The sequence below is a fragment of the Schistocerca gregaria genome, chromosome 3, assembly GCF_023897955.1.
Source record: "Schistocerca gregaria isolate iqSchGreg1 chromosome 3, iqSchGreg1.2, whole genome shotgun sequence".
Classification (NCBI taxonomy): Eukaryota; Metazoa; Arthropoda; class Insecta; order Orthoptera; family Acrididae; genus Schistocerca; species Schistocerca gregaria.
In genome coordinates this window covers 847660989-847676596 of record NC_064922.1, presented here as the reverse complement: position 1 = coordinate 847676596, position 15608 = coordinate 847660989, and positions in this window count along the sequence as shown.

Below are 15608 nucleotides of genomic sequence, written 5' to 3'. Positions count from 1 at the left end.
ATTTCAAAACTCCGCCATCTCTCTCCCCACATCCACCACTGCTGGCGGCTCACCTCCAACTGCACAATTTGTCAGACTTAGAATCTGTTAACATGCAACCATGTTTGAAGTTAAATATCCAGTCAAGAACCAAGAGAACTTATTTAAACAAAAATTACGAATGCATTGTTATAGTGAACAGACGTCACAGTGTTATTGTGCGTGTACATTCTTGCTTGTTAGTTGCACGATTACGTAACGACTATAAGGCTGACATACGTTTTTACCAGTACTGCTAATGAGATTTTAATGCAACATTTTGGTTTACTTGAAAATACATTCTGGATTTAAAGTACTTTCCGTGAGATACCAGATGACTCAGTGGTTAGTTTATGTGACACCTACACGATTTTATCACGACGCTACTAATGAGTGACAATTTACAATGTTGCTTTTGCACTGTATATGTTTTATATTTGCACAGTTCTTCTATATTATTCTGGAAAGTAAAACATGTTTTAGTAGTAACGTTTGTGGTATAGCTACAATGAGACAGCCTTTTCTGTAGCACAACAATACGTAACAGTACAGTACTTACTTCATCACGGCAATAAGCGTAATAACTAAGATATCTATATGCAAAGCATTTCAGTTTCGTTTATCATGAGGTAAGTACATTGACTTCTGCAGAACTTAGCTTTCGGAGGACAATAACTACGACACTTCCACAGAGATTGTCTTACAGCAAGACGCACATTTAGCGCTACAGGACACGCATTTGAGTGATTAAGTTTGTACTTAAACCATTTATTTTTCAACATATTTGAATTACAAAGAAAGTTTTCCGTGATACATTTCATTCCATTGCTGTAATCTGTAACACCTGAGGATATAATTACATTAATCCTCAGGGGGGTACACGCTTACTTTGTGTACCATGTGTTTGGCAAGCACAAGGAGCCCTAGCTAATATGGTATTTGCTTATACAACTTTACACATCGGTACCATATTTCTCTAACACATAAATTACGCATCTATCTGATAATTTAACTGAGAGACAAACATTTTTTTTACTACATCAGTGACACATGCTTATACAAGTACGCAGTTGGATAACTTGACACTTATGAAACTGTATTTTGTCTGTACTTTGTGAACTGTTCATATTTTTTCGGAATCATTGTGATACTATGAGAGCTTTGAATGATGTACTTGGTATGGGATCATGATTTTTAAAGTACGTTTGAGGCAGATGACACTTTTGACATGAGCAGAGAATTTTTTTTAGGTTTTGAAATTATTGGAGGAAGCTACGACGATTTTGAGATTTGGCTGAGGTTTTATGATGTTATGATGACGATGTGTATTACGCTGTTGCGGTATGTTTATGATCAAGAAGCTGATTCTATATGAGGAATTTGATTATGCTACGTATTTATTATGATGAAATATTGAAGAAGTGTCTACGAATATGTATATGTGTAATAAAGCAAGGAATAATGAGTAGTGGTTAGGGACTCTGGTTTGTGAAAAAGGTTGTTGTAAACCTAGAATCGTACTTTAAGAGTTATGAAATGTATGTAAATGCGTGAATGTATTACAATGCCGACGAAAATATTTTGGACACTGTTATATCAATAGGATTTTGTTTCTACAGATGAATAACGTAAATTCTTGACCTGTGAAATTTTTATATGAGACTGCCACTGTAGCGGAAACTGGTGTCGTGAATATTTCGGTAAGAAAGTTAAGTGACCACGTGCACGTAATGCGTCGTGGCCACCCAGCTGCGCGATAGCCACCTGGAAACAAGCCATTTGTGTGTGCCTTTCAGAGGCACAAGAAAAAAAAGAGGCCATTATCCTCGCTATTGACATTCCTTTGTAGAAAGCATCGCAAAAACGACACGCTCATTACTTGGAAAAGATACTTATTTACATCTGCACACCTGATAATGACAAGCGTCTTTCTACGAGAGTTGAGAGAATTTGTACTAACTTATGAAATGTCACATGACCATTGACTGATATTTTTATGCTTTGCCTTTCACAGTCTCTTATTTCATTTGATATCTGGTTTCCAGCTGTGTTGCAGCATTGGTTTTATAAAACAACATAAAATGCATTTGCTAATGTGAACACCTCCTGTCAACAGATCTATTAGATAATCATTTTATGATCCACGTTCTTCGAAAAAGGAGCACTTCGAAAGGAAAGTACAATAAGAAGGGATTAATAACAGTCACTGCATACTTAATTTTCTTTTCAACTACTTGGTAATTTTTTGTAGAATTGGCTTTTGTGGTGCACCACTTTAATGAGATAGACATAAAGATGTGAATATACATTTCCCTTGAAACTTCCTGGCAGATTGAAACTGTGTGCCCGACCGAGACTCGAACTCGGGACCTTTGCCTTTCGCGGGCAATTGCTCTACCATCTGAGCTACCGAAGCACGACTCACGGCCGGTACTCACAGCTTTACTTCTGTAGCTCAGATGGTAGAGCACTTGCCCGCGAAAGGCAAAGGTCCTGAGTTCGAGTCTCGGTCGGGCACACAGTTTACTCTGCCAGGAAGTTTCATATCAGCGCACACTCCGCTGCAGAGTGAAAATCTCATTCTGGATACATTTACCTTACCTGCATTGTTGTCTTTACTGTAATATTTTTTCTGCTTGAGCTTTGTCATGTTTAGATATAAGTTATTGCATTTGCTGCTGCTGTTTTCCAGGCATAGTGCTACTAAATTTCACTTTGTATTACTCTGTTAAGCTAGTTATACGACTGATTTATTTTTCTTGTTTGCTGCTCATTGCCTTATATTAGTTGTAATATTGCTGCTTGCTTTGACAACTTCCATTTTTTTGATTGCTTTCTATTAGTTGTAATATTGCTGCCTGCTTTGACGACTTCCATTTTTTTCATTGCTGTTTGTATTAATCGTTTTGTGCTGCTGCATTGCCTCATCCCTTAGTTTAGCATCTGAGCTCAATATGTTTAAGTTAGCTTAAGAGGGGGTACACTATATAAGAAACTAACTATGAGGAATTGGAAGAAATGCATTGAGAAGTTATAAGAAAATGATTTCGCCAAAAAAGTAGTGTACAGTGGAGAAAAACTATTTTTGAAAGAGGATGTAAACAAAATACAGAAAACATGCTTGGATAGGATAATTTTGGTGGAAACAAATGTTGAGATACGATGAAAGATCTACAGAATGAAGTTTTGGGTTGGACTGCAGTACCAAATGTCCCACAGAAAAAAACCTGTCCCATATTTTGTGTTATTACGCTATGTGAATTTGTTTTTTTTTCCTGTCTTTGTGTGTTTAGCTTATTTGTAGAATTTTTCTGATAATACGTTATTTACTTTGTAAACATGTTTAGACATTATTTATCTGTTCTGTTTTGTTGCTCATTTGTGAAGTTGATGTTTCAAAAGTTATTCTGATCTTTATGTATGTACTTATGTCATAATTTTTGTAACACTGATGTGCATGTTTATTTCTATTCTTTTGTAAAGCCTGTTTTACTACAAATGTTATCTGTATTATTATGTTTTTAATGATGTATTTTGTAACTTTGTTATTGTATTCTTATGTTATAAAATTGTAATTGACACCAGTTCATCAAATTAAATAACTTGTAAGTTACATTTCACTGCACACGTTTCTGTTGGCCATAGTATATGGACAATATGTGAGAAGTAGGGACTGATAGTGTTTGCACGTGTGTTATTAATTCAGAAAGGGACTGGATAACAGCATTGCTGGTTCTAAGGACATTTCAAACAAATTCTTTGTGAGTGGACAAGTGGTGGTTTATGGACTTGCTGTATTCTCTGCAAGACTCTTCAATGGTGATTGTGCACCTGCACAGTTGCAACAGATGGCTGCTGGCCGTCTCTACAAGGACTACAGTGGGTCTGCACCTTTGATGACCCACCAATACCATTATTTCTACAACGAGTGCAGTAGGTCTGCACCTCTGGTGGCACACCAATAGTAATCTCTAACAGGACTACAATGGGTCTGCTCTGTGATGACCTACCTACCGATAGTCTTCAACGTCGACTGACTCTGCTGTGGCCCATTACCTGTCTGCATGTCAAGAGTCAGCATTGTCTTTCCGCTGGAAGGACAACACTACTTCTTAAAGTCTGCTTAGAAATCCACTACTTCCAAGTGCAACTTCTTTTATTGCTCAGACTTTGAGAAAAACACTGCAATATTACTGTGATGAACGATCAGGACTGTATTTATGGACTGTGAGAAAATTTTAGCTTTTGACCAACATTGTATCAATAAGTGTGTGCATTTGATATCTTTGTTATTGTAATTATGAAAAATTTTATCAAATCATTATTGGCCAGTGCCCAAAACAATTTGTAAACTTTTTTGTGGTGAGCATGGGGGCTATGTAAGTAGGCTGTTTAGATTTTTTTATTGGTAACGCCACATAGCGCTCTGTATGAAAATTCACTGGCTGTGCCATGTGCAGTCTGTGGCTGGTTTGCATTGTTGCAATACTCGCCATTGTAGTGTTGGGCGGCTGGATGTTAACAGCGCGTAGCGTTGCGCAGTTGGAGGTAAGCCGCCAGCAGTGGTGGATGTGGGGAAAGAGATGGCGGAGTTTTGAAATTTGTAAGAATGGATGTCATGAACTGATATATATATATATATATATATATATATATATATATATATATATATATATATATATATATATATATATATAATGACTGTTAAGGTAAATACATTGTCTGTTCACTATTAAAATGTTTCATTTGATAACTGTGCCTATCAGTAGTTAGTGACTTCCGTAGTTTGAATCTTTTATTTAGCTGGCAGTAGTGGCGCTCGCTGTATTGCAGTAGTTCGAGTAACGAAGATTTTTGGTGAGGTAAGTGATTTGTGAAAGGTATAGGTTAATGTTAGTCAGGGCCACTCTTTTGTAGGGATTATTGAAAGTCAGATTGCGTTGCGCTAAAAATATTGTGTGTCAATTTAAGCACAGTATTGTATAATTGTTCTAAGGGGACGTTTCAAAAGTCGTGGACCGGCGAAGACCGGCGACTGAATGTCATCTTTAGCGGTGGACTGTTTGTCCAACAACATTGCCTAAAATTGTTTTTAAAAAGTTGATGTTTCGCTAATTGGGTGCATGTTGGTTTCCCAAGCTGCTTACTGAGAAACACGAAATGGATCAAAATGGTTCAAATGGCTCTGAGCACTATGGGACTTAACATCTGTGGTCATCAGTCCCCTAGAACTTAGAACTACGTAAACCTAACTAACCTAAGGACATCACACACATTCATGCCCGAGGCAGGATTCGAACCTGCGACCGTAGCCACGAAATGGAAAGAATGCCTTAAGCTGCAGGTTATTTGGATCGATATCATAAGGAATGTGATCAATTTTAGGAGAACATTGCCGTAAGTGGCGAAATGTGGGTTTCTCATACGATTTCAGAGTCCAAACGTCATGTATGAAATGGTGTCAAGTGACATCGCCATCAAAGCCATGGCGAAGCAGATAGTCGCAGCACGAGAGGTTTTGGCAAGATTCTTGTTAGTCGAGTTTATCCAGCAAGACACAACAGTAAACGCAGCCGCTTATTGCGCTACTCTATCTAAACTTCGACATGGAACACAGAATAAGCAAAATGGTCTTCTGACGTCTGGAGTTTTGTTGCTGCATGACAATGCTAGGTCCCATGGTGCCATTCTCACCCGAAATCTAATCACATCTTTTGGATGGGAACAGACTGTCCACCAACCGTACAGTCTAGACTTGGCACCGAGGGATTTTCACTTGTTCTGCTTCCTGAAGGAGTTTCTCGGCGGAAAGCCTTTCGCAACAGACGTCGAGATGGAAGAAGCAATAGAAGACTGATTATCATCACAAGCTGAAGGCATCTATGACTTATGCAAATAAAAGCTTGTAGAGCGTTATGACAAATGTTTAAATAAATATGGAAACTATATAGAAAAATAGAGAAACGTCTAATGAATTACCCAAAATTGTTTTTAGAAAAAACTGTGATATTTTATACCGGATGCTTATATTTAAACTTTCTCTGTTTAACGCGTTGTAACACGAAAAATAGGTACTGTACCTGTACCAGAGTTGGTAGCAATAATGCCCAGAGTATGGGGCGCATGATTTTCACGAGTCACAGCGCCACCGTCCAGTTGCAACTACGGCCATCAGGTGCCGCGATCAGTCATGATTCACAGTCTCACATCCCTGACCAGTCGCGGTGCACTTGTTAACGTGCCAACATGAGCTTCATTAGAATGAGCAGGGCATCACTGGTGTAGTTCTGTTATCATAATAAGAGTAATGCTGCAGCTGCACTTCGAGGATATCGCCGGCTGAAAGCATTACGGAAGGGTCCTCTTTCTCCACATGCTGTACGGAGTAGGATGAATAATTTCGAATCAAATGGAGAACTGGACGTCGCTCAGGACCGACGACCGGTTTCACCACAGATGGTTGATGAAATCAATGTTGCTAAGGTAGACAACGCTGCGATCAATTCCCGATCATCAGGCAGTGTCACGACATTTGGACATCCCGTGGGTCACTGTACGCAAGGTGCTTCGAACCATTCTCAAATGGTATCGGTACAAGATCCATATCGTACAGCAGCTTGTACCACAGGACGCACAACGACGTCTTGACTTCGCTCTCCACTTTCCCGCAAGGACTGAAGTTGACGAGGGCTGGCCCTGGACCGTTCTATGGACAGACGGAGCTCATTTTTCTCTGACGGGTGACGTGAACACACAGAACTGGCGAGTGTTGGGCTCTTCATCTCCAGTCATTGTGCATGAAGTTCCTCTGTATGGTGGACGCGTCAACGAATGGTGTGGCTTCGCGGGTACGTTCATCATTGGCCGATTCTTTTTTGAACAGGTTGAGGCTCGAGGACCAAAGACGTGCAGTGTGACTGGCCAGCATTACTGCGATATGCTTCGGCAGCATGTCATACCCGCCCTGCTGGAGAGAGACGCATTTAAGTCAACAGTTTTAGAGTAAGATGAGTAAGATGGGGCCCCACCGCACATCGCTCGTGAAGTTCAGCTGCTTCTCCGATACGCATATGGCAACGACCGAATTATCAGCCGATCATTTCCAAATGCTTGGCCAGCACGATCTCCTGATTTCACCCCCTGTGATCCCTGGCTGTGGGGCTATTTGAAGGACAGGGTTTACCAGGGGAACGTTCACACATCTGCTGATCTGATACGCAGCATATCAAGAGAGGTAGACAGAATACCTACAGACATGGTTCGGTCTGCTGTGCAGAATGCAATCCTGCGCTTTCAGACTCTTTGGACGCTCTGGTGTGTAATGCTATGGTGTATCTTAGCAGCACATTAAAAGTGTTGCAACTGAATTGGTTCTGCACTGTTTCTCTTCCCCATGTCCTTGACATTAATGCTATCAAGTTTGGTTCTCGTACGGTAATTAGGAAAGTTTAATTATAACCACCCGGTATTTTATAAGAAATCGGAGCTTACTTTCTGAATAACCCTCGTGCATATCGCTTTATTGTTTCTCAAAGTGTTCGCTTTTAAAACTTACACAGTTTTGCATATGTCACAACCACTTTTGGAAACGTTTTTATCCACAGTCATGTTGATACCTCGGAAACGTGGTTGTGCAAGGATTCAATAGCTTCTCGAGCAGATGAAACTCACTGTGTACGAGTTTTTTGTTTGAGATAAGGGAACAAAAGTACCCTGCCTGACAAAAGAAATGAGGCAACCGCAACCCGTGGCCGGATGTCAGCGCAGCTTTGTACATGCAAACAGCAGCGGCGGGTACGCAAACGATTACCGTTACAATTGTCTTGGACACCTAGAACAACCAGACAGCATGAGTGTTGTTGTCCGCCACTGGTAGCTGAGTGGTCAGCTCGACAGAATGTCAGTTCTAAGGGCCCGGGTTCGGAGATTTTCTCCGCTCAGGGACTTGGTGTTGTGTTGTCCTAATCATCATCATTTCATCCCCATCGACGCGCAAATCGAAAGACTTGACCTGGCGAACGGTCTACACGAAGGGAGGCCCTAGTCACACGATATTTATTTGTGTTGCTGGTATAGAATGTGATTACCAAGTTTCGTAGCGTATGTAGAGAGCATGAAGAGCACCGGGTGTTGAGTGATCACTGTGAAGGACACGGAGATGCCGCGTACTAGTACGAGACAGCATTATCAGCACTTGACTGACTTTGACAGAGGTCAAACTGTGGGTTTCCGCCTGAGCAGCTGGTAGAAACGTATAATATCGAGATTTGTGGGGCATTCTAATGCGACAGCGGCCCGGTGTTGGGCTGTATGGCGGCTGGGAGCAGCAGTATTCGCCGTCATGCTTGCGTTCGACCAGCACAGGGCCGGCTCGCCGTATTGTGCACCAACCACATTGTAACCCCCTTCATACCTGCACTCCGAGATGAGTAATGGACTCCGTGCAACATTATGTGTCATTCTGCTCCGCTATCCCCAAACTTGCAGCAGGCAGGCTGTGGAACGTCGGTCCACTACACAGGCTGCCTTTAACCGTACAGCACAAACGGCTGCATTCTGAGTGGTGCTGTGATTTGGACTCATGGCCTGCTGGTGAATGGCATGGCGCTGTATCCAGCGATGAGTCACTATTCTGCACCGCCCCAGATAATGACATGCTGGAGCAGCAGAGCGCTGTTAATCCAGGTGTCATGGTGCGAGGAGCCATTGATTATGACGTCAGATCATGGCCTGTAGTGACTCAGGAGCTCTGACAGCTTAACGGGCATTCTCCTCATGAGTTACCTCTCGTGTGACAGTATCGTGGTGCCATTTTTCAGTAGCACAATGCTTCTCCTCACGAGTTACCTCCCATGCGGCAGTAATGTGGTCTCAGTTTTCAGTAGGACAAAGCTTGTCCACAATACGCACGTGTTTCTGTGACCTGTTTGGGCGATGTTGAAATACTCCCGTTGCCAACAGCTGCCTCAGATCTGTTCCCGATAGGACACATGTGGGACCAGTTCGGATGTCAACATCACCACAGTGCCAGAACCCATTATGTTCAGGACCAGTTAGAACCAGGGCCGGCCTTAGGCATGTGCAGATGGTGCAACTGCACAAAGTTCCGCACTTCTAGAGGCCCTGCACAAAACATTAGAAGGTAATTTGGAAACTGACACCCATAATCTTTTTACTGTAGATGAATTGAAGAAAAAAATAAAGTAAGGTGTTTCTGGAGATACTTTTAATCCAATGTAATTCGATTATACACCGATTGTGAGACAACTATGGCCACTGGAGTACGCCTCAGAAAATTATACCCGCATCAGAGTCGAGGGAGCCCAGGGCAGTGATACTCATGCGCTAAAGGAATATCTGTTGTCAACACATGACCATCGCTGGTGCGTAAATTAATAGGTACGCGATTCATTGTTTCTCAGTGCTTCTCCGGGCCATTTCTACTCATTGTTGTGGCTAACAATCAAGAATTACATTCTTCCATAACTAGGTGTCTCCCACAGAATGATTTGTTCATCGTTTTCAGTGTAAACGTACCTTATTTTTCGAGTTGACGTCGTTTCACGTGCTGCGTGTGCACTCTGTGTGAAGACAGTGTTCCTGTCTGTGCTGTGAAGTTCAAAGTGTCAACAGGGAAATGTCTCGTGAAACGGATAGATTTAGAAAATACTATTCATCCGCTCAAAAGATAAAGAGGAAGCTACAACATGAACAGTTTTCGAACTCACAAAAAGGCGCTTTCCAAAAATTTCTTCGACCAACAATTTCAGACAGCGAGACTAAAGTGTACTTAAAGGACGATGGTATTATCAATAGCCTCTCATCATGTGGTGCTTTAGATGCAAGGAAACATGAAGCATTGGAGTGCGGACTTCCTGCTCTCCAACATTGTGGTAGACCTAGTAGTAGCAGTTGTGAAGTATCACAAATACGGTACAAGGCACTAATACTTTAACATCCTAACATCCTCCATGATAAATGAAATTGTACAGAGGCCCTACTAACATTGTAAATTTTGAAAATACTTTAGATGAGAACAGAAGAAAATTTTCAACTAATTTTTGCATAATAACTTTACCAAGTGGAGAAAAAGGAATCGTAAATGGCTTGTGTATTAGAAATCTACCAATGAAGTATTTGTTTTTTTTTTTCTTTCGTAAACATGTTGTCAGGTGATGGACACTGATTGGGTTCATTTAGGAAATCGGCTTCAAGAACATGAACACTCATTTAATCACATAAACTGTACAAAAAATGGATAGAATGTCAGATACATTTGAAATGAAAAGGTGTTATTTATCAAATTAATCTTGAACTTTAAAGATGGAAGATTGGCGTCACTCACTATCAGGTAGTATCTCAACATAATATGACCCTGGAAACCAACGGCAAGCCCTACCAAGAAAATAATGGTAATTTTCCTGGCTGGAAATGTAGCAGAATTTGATCCTGTTTCTCAGGAAAATTTCAGTAAAAAAAATCTTAAGAACTTCAAGATCATTATCTTGAGAAAAACATTCAAAATCAACTCATAAATATGGTTGGAACAAAGTAAAAACCAGCGTTGTTAATTTTGTAAAAGAAAGTAATTATTTTTCTGTCATACTTGATTGTACTCCTGATACAATAAACGATGAACAAATGACATTGACTGTTAGGTTTTAAATTTATCAGAAGATGCTGTGACTGTAGATGAACACTTTCTCGACTTTCTGAACATCACTTCAACAACAGGAGAAAATTTGGCTGAAACAGTTTTGTCGAAAGTAGATCAACTAGGACTCAATACTCATGATTGCCAAGGCCAAAGTTATGATAATGGCGAAAATATGAAAGATTATCGAAATTGTGTTCAAGACAGAATCCGAGAGCATTTTATATGACATGTCTTAATCCTGTGTTGTCAGATGCGGCAAAATTTACAGCAAAAGCACTCAGATTTTTTCATGTAATTGAGAGAAAATATATTGTTTTCAGGGTATCCACACAGAGATGGGAAATTTTCTGGAACAGAGTACCAAGTTTAATAGTGAAGAAGCTTTCAGTTACTCGATTGGAAAGTATGGTGAGAAGTGTCAAAGCTCCAAGGTACCAGACAATGGAAGTCGGAGAAGCCCTTCTTGAGGTGAGCAACGGCACTGTCGAATTGAAAACAAAGAGCGAAGCACACTCGCTTGGTGTGAACGAATTAGAAAGCTTCGAATTGAAGGCGTTGTCATATGGTATGATCTTCCTTTACCATTAACGCAGAAAGTAAGGCACTTAAAGCAGAAAACATGTACATGAAAGAAGCAACTAAATCCCTCAAAAGTGTAGTGAAGATTATTGAAAATTTCCACGAAGAAGATTTTTGTTAAAGCGCAGATAATAGTGAAATAGATAACTGAAAGTTTACAGATGAACCAAAATTCGGAGAAAAGAGAATCGCCAAGAAGGAGAAGCAATCTCATTATGAAGGTGACGCTATGGTTTGCAGAGCTCAAACTTCAAAGGAGAAACACAAATCAAGTTTTTCTACCTTGTCATTGACGCAGTTGGTTCAAATTGCTCTTAGCACTATGGGACCTAACATCTAGGGTCATTAGTTAGAACTACTTGAACTTAACTAACCTAAGGACATCACACACATCCATGCCCGAGGCAGGATTCGAACCTGCGACCGTAGCGGTCACGCGGTTCCAGACTGAAGCATCTAGAACCGCACGGCCACAACAGGCCGGCCATTGACGCAGTATTAAAGAGTTTGAAAGAAAGTTTTGGCCAGCTGACTAAGTATTCCGAAATATTCGGCTTTTTGTTTTCTCCAGAAGGTTTAAATTTCATACATGGCGAAGAACTGAAAATGCTATGTAAAAATTTATTGCATACTTTTTCAACATTTATATTGCCCGCGTAATTTTGCTAATCGCGCTAGTGAGTGTCGCCTCCGCTGAAAGGAGCTTCTCGCGTTTAACTTTTATCAAGAGTTATTTCGAAATGTTCAAATGTGTGTGAAATCTTATGGGACTTAACTGCTAAGGTCAACAGTCCCTAAGCTTATACACTACTTAACCTAAATTATCCTAAGAGCAAACACACTCACACCCATGACCGAGGGAGGACTCGAATCTCCGCCGGGACCAACTGCACAGTCTATTACTGCAGCGCCCATAGACCGCTCGGCTAATCCCGCGCGTCAGGTATTTCGGAAGAAGCATCTCGCAAGAACGCCAGCTTTCGCCATGCTATCAGTGGAACACGACGTAGTTTCAAAATTGAATTTCGAAAATTTTATTGATGGATTTTCCCGTAAAAAGGCAAAGAATAGATTTTTTGGGCAAAGTATGTAAAGCAGAAAACCCTAGTGTTTATAACCCACAAGTAATTTAATTTTTTGTAAATATAGAGCACAGTCAAGTGATGAAAACCTTTACGTGTATATCGTGAACAACACTTGTGAACATATTTGATGTAGGATTTCATTAAATTGGAAGGATTTACGTAGCTAAGTTAGTTTTTATTCCACTGCTGGCAACTAAAATTGCTACACGAAGAAGAAATGCAGATGATAAACGGGTATTCATTGGACAAATATATTATACTAGAACTGACATGTGATTACATTTTCACGCAGTTTGGGTGGGTAGATCTTGAGAAAGCAGTACCCAGAAGAACCACCTGTAGCCATAATAACGGCCTTGATACGCCTGAGCATTGAGTCAAACAGAGGTTGGATGCCGTGTACAGGTAGAGCTGCCAATGCAGCATCAATACGATACCACAGTTTATCAAGAGTAGTGACTGGCGTATTGTGGCGAACCAATTGCTCGGCCACCATTCAAAAGACGTTTTCAGTTGGTGAGAGATCTGGAGAATGTCCTGGCTAGGGCACCAGTCGAACATTTTCTGTATCCAGAAATGCCCCGTACAGGACCTGCAACATGCGGTCGTGCGTTATCCTGCTGAAATGTAGGGTTTTCGTAGGGTTCGAATGATGGGTAGAGCCACGGGTCGTAACACATCTGAAATGTAACGTCCACTGTTCAAAGTGCCGTCAATGCAAACAAGAGTTAACCGAGACGTGTAACCAATGGCACCCCATATCATCACGCCGGGTGATACGCCAGTATGGCGATGACGAATACACGCTTCCAATGTGCGTAAACCGCGATGTCGCCAAACACGGATGCGACCATCATGATGCTGTAAACAGAACCTAGATTAATCCGATAAAATGACGTTTTGCCATTCGTGCTCCCAGGTTCGTCGTTGACTACATCATCGCAGGAGCTCCAGTCTGTGAAGTAGCGTCAAGGGTAACCGCAGCCATGGTCTCTGAGCTGATAGTCCATGCTTTTGCAAACGTTGTCGAACTGTTCCTGCAGATGGTTGTTGTCTTGCAAACGTCCCCCTCTGTTGACTCTGGGATTGAGACGTGGCTGCACGGTCCGTTACAGCCATTCGGATAAGATGCCTGTCATGGTTCAAATGGCTCTGAGCACTATAGGACTTAACTGCTAAGGTCATCAGTCGCCTAGAACTTAGAACTACTTAAACCTAACTAACCTAAGGACATCACACACATCCATGCCCGAAGCAGGAATCGAACCTACGACCGTAGCGGTCGCGCGGTTCCAGACTGTAGCGGATGCCTGTCATCTCGACTGCTAGTGATACGTGGCCGCTGGGATCCAGCACGGCGTTCCGCATTATCTTCCTGGACCCACGGATTCTAACAGTCTGGATCTCGACCAACGCGAGCAGCAATGTCGCGATACAATAAACCGCAATCGCGACAGGCTACAATCCGTCCTTTATCAAAGTCAGAAACGTGATGGTACGCACTTCTTCTCTTTATACGAGGCATCAAAACAACGTTTCACCAGGCAACGCCGGTCAACTGCTGTTTGTGTGTGAGAAATCGGTTGTAAACTTTCCTCATGTCAGCACGTTGTAGGTGTCGCCACCGGCGCCAACCTTGTGTGAATGCTCTGAAAAGCTAATTATTTGCATATCACAGCATCTTCTTCTTGTCGGTTAAATTTCGCGTCTGTAGCACGTCATCTTTGTGGTGTAGCAATTTTAATGGCCAGTAGGGTATTAACATTTAGGTAGCTATCATACCTACTAAGATTCCATCTTTGAATACTTATTTTCTTATTACAACTGTAAGTCTGCTATAGTAACAATCTTTTGATGTATTGGTTGTACGTCAATAACGAAACATAGAATTCTTTTGAACGTAACGGCAGTGTGTATTCTATGTTGGAGGAGGGACGGGTGGACGGATTCGGGAAGTTCCGGGATGAAATTTTGCACATGGGTCCGCGACAGCTTAGGCCGGCCTTGGTTACAATAGTTGTAGGACAGGTTGCCTCAAGAGAGTATACAACGACTTTAAGAGGATCTTCCCATACTAAACGGTGCATGCACCCAGGGCAGAGCGGGAGCGACGTTATCCTGATAAGTCGACTCATAGAAGCATGGTCTCTGTAAATTTGACTCCGTTTTGTGATCACTCAAATAATCTCAGCTACTCCCTCAAACAGTGAGGTTTAATTTTTTTCCTCCTCCCCTCTGGGTACTTCTACTTTTTATCAGGAAACATGTTTTCAGGCAATAACTCATGTCACGATGAGCAGTGATTGGAGTAACTCAATGATTTTCTCTGCCAAGTAATGAACTATTTGCGGTGCACCGTGATAGATGGCATTGTTGTAATAAAGAAAGCTGCGACGTTTCCCTCTGTTTTTACTTATATCATCGATGACTTGTGGTGAACTATTTGCTGTGAACTTTAAGACAAAAAGCCCGACGCACCACAGTGGAGTACCCGAATGGGGCTGAAATCGGTAGAAATGATGTACGTATACAGACTACCAAACAATTAAAACTTCAGAAAAATTGGAGGATTTATTCAAGAGAAAGAGTTTCACAAATTTTACTACTCAGTAACGCGGTGCTAAACCTCTGGTACTTTTACAAGCAGTTGTTCTGCTTCGCATTGATTGAAAACCTAAGGGATATCGTGCCAAATTCTATCCAACTGGCGCGTTAGATCGTCAAAATTCCGAGATTGTTGGAGGTCTCTGCCCATAATGCTCAAAACGTTCTCAGTGGGGGAGAGATCTGGTGACCTCCCTGACCAAGGTAGGGTTTGGCAAGCACTAAGACAAAGTGTAGAAACTTTAGTCGTCAGTGGGCAGGCATTATCTTGCTGAAACGTAAACCCAGGATGACTTGCCAAGAAGAACAAAACTGGACTCAGAATATCGTCGACGTACCACTGTGCTTTGAGGGTGCTATGGATGGCAACCAGAAGAGTTCTTCGTGCTATGAGGAGCAATGGCACACAGACCATTACTCCTGACTTTTGTGGCAGTTTGATGGGTGACAGTCGTGTTGGTACCCCATCGCTATCCGGGGCGTCTCCAGAGACGTCTTTGCTGATCATCAGGGCTCGAGTCAAAGCAGGTCTGATCACTGAATACAGCTTTACTCCAGTCAGTGAGATTGCAGGCCGAAACTTTACAGAAACTCCCAAACGTTTTCGAAAATCGGTCAGACTAAGCCTCCTCACAAAATAATGAAAGGACGAAAGTTCATCGGTT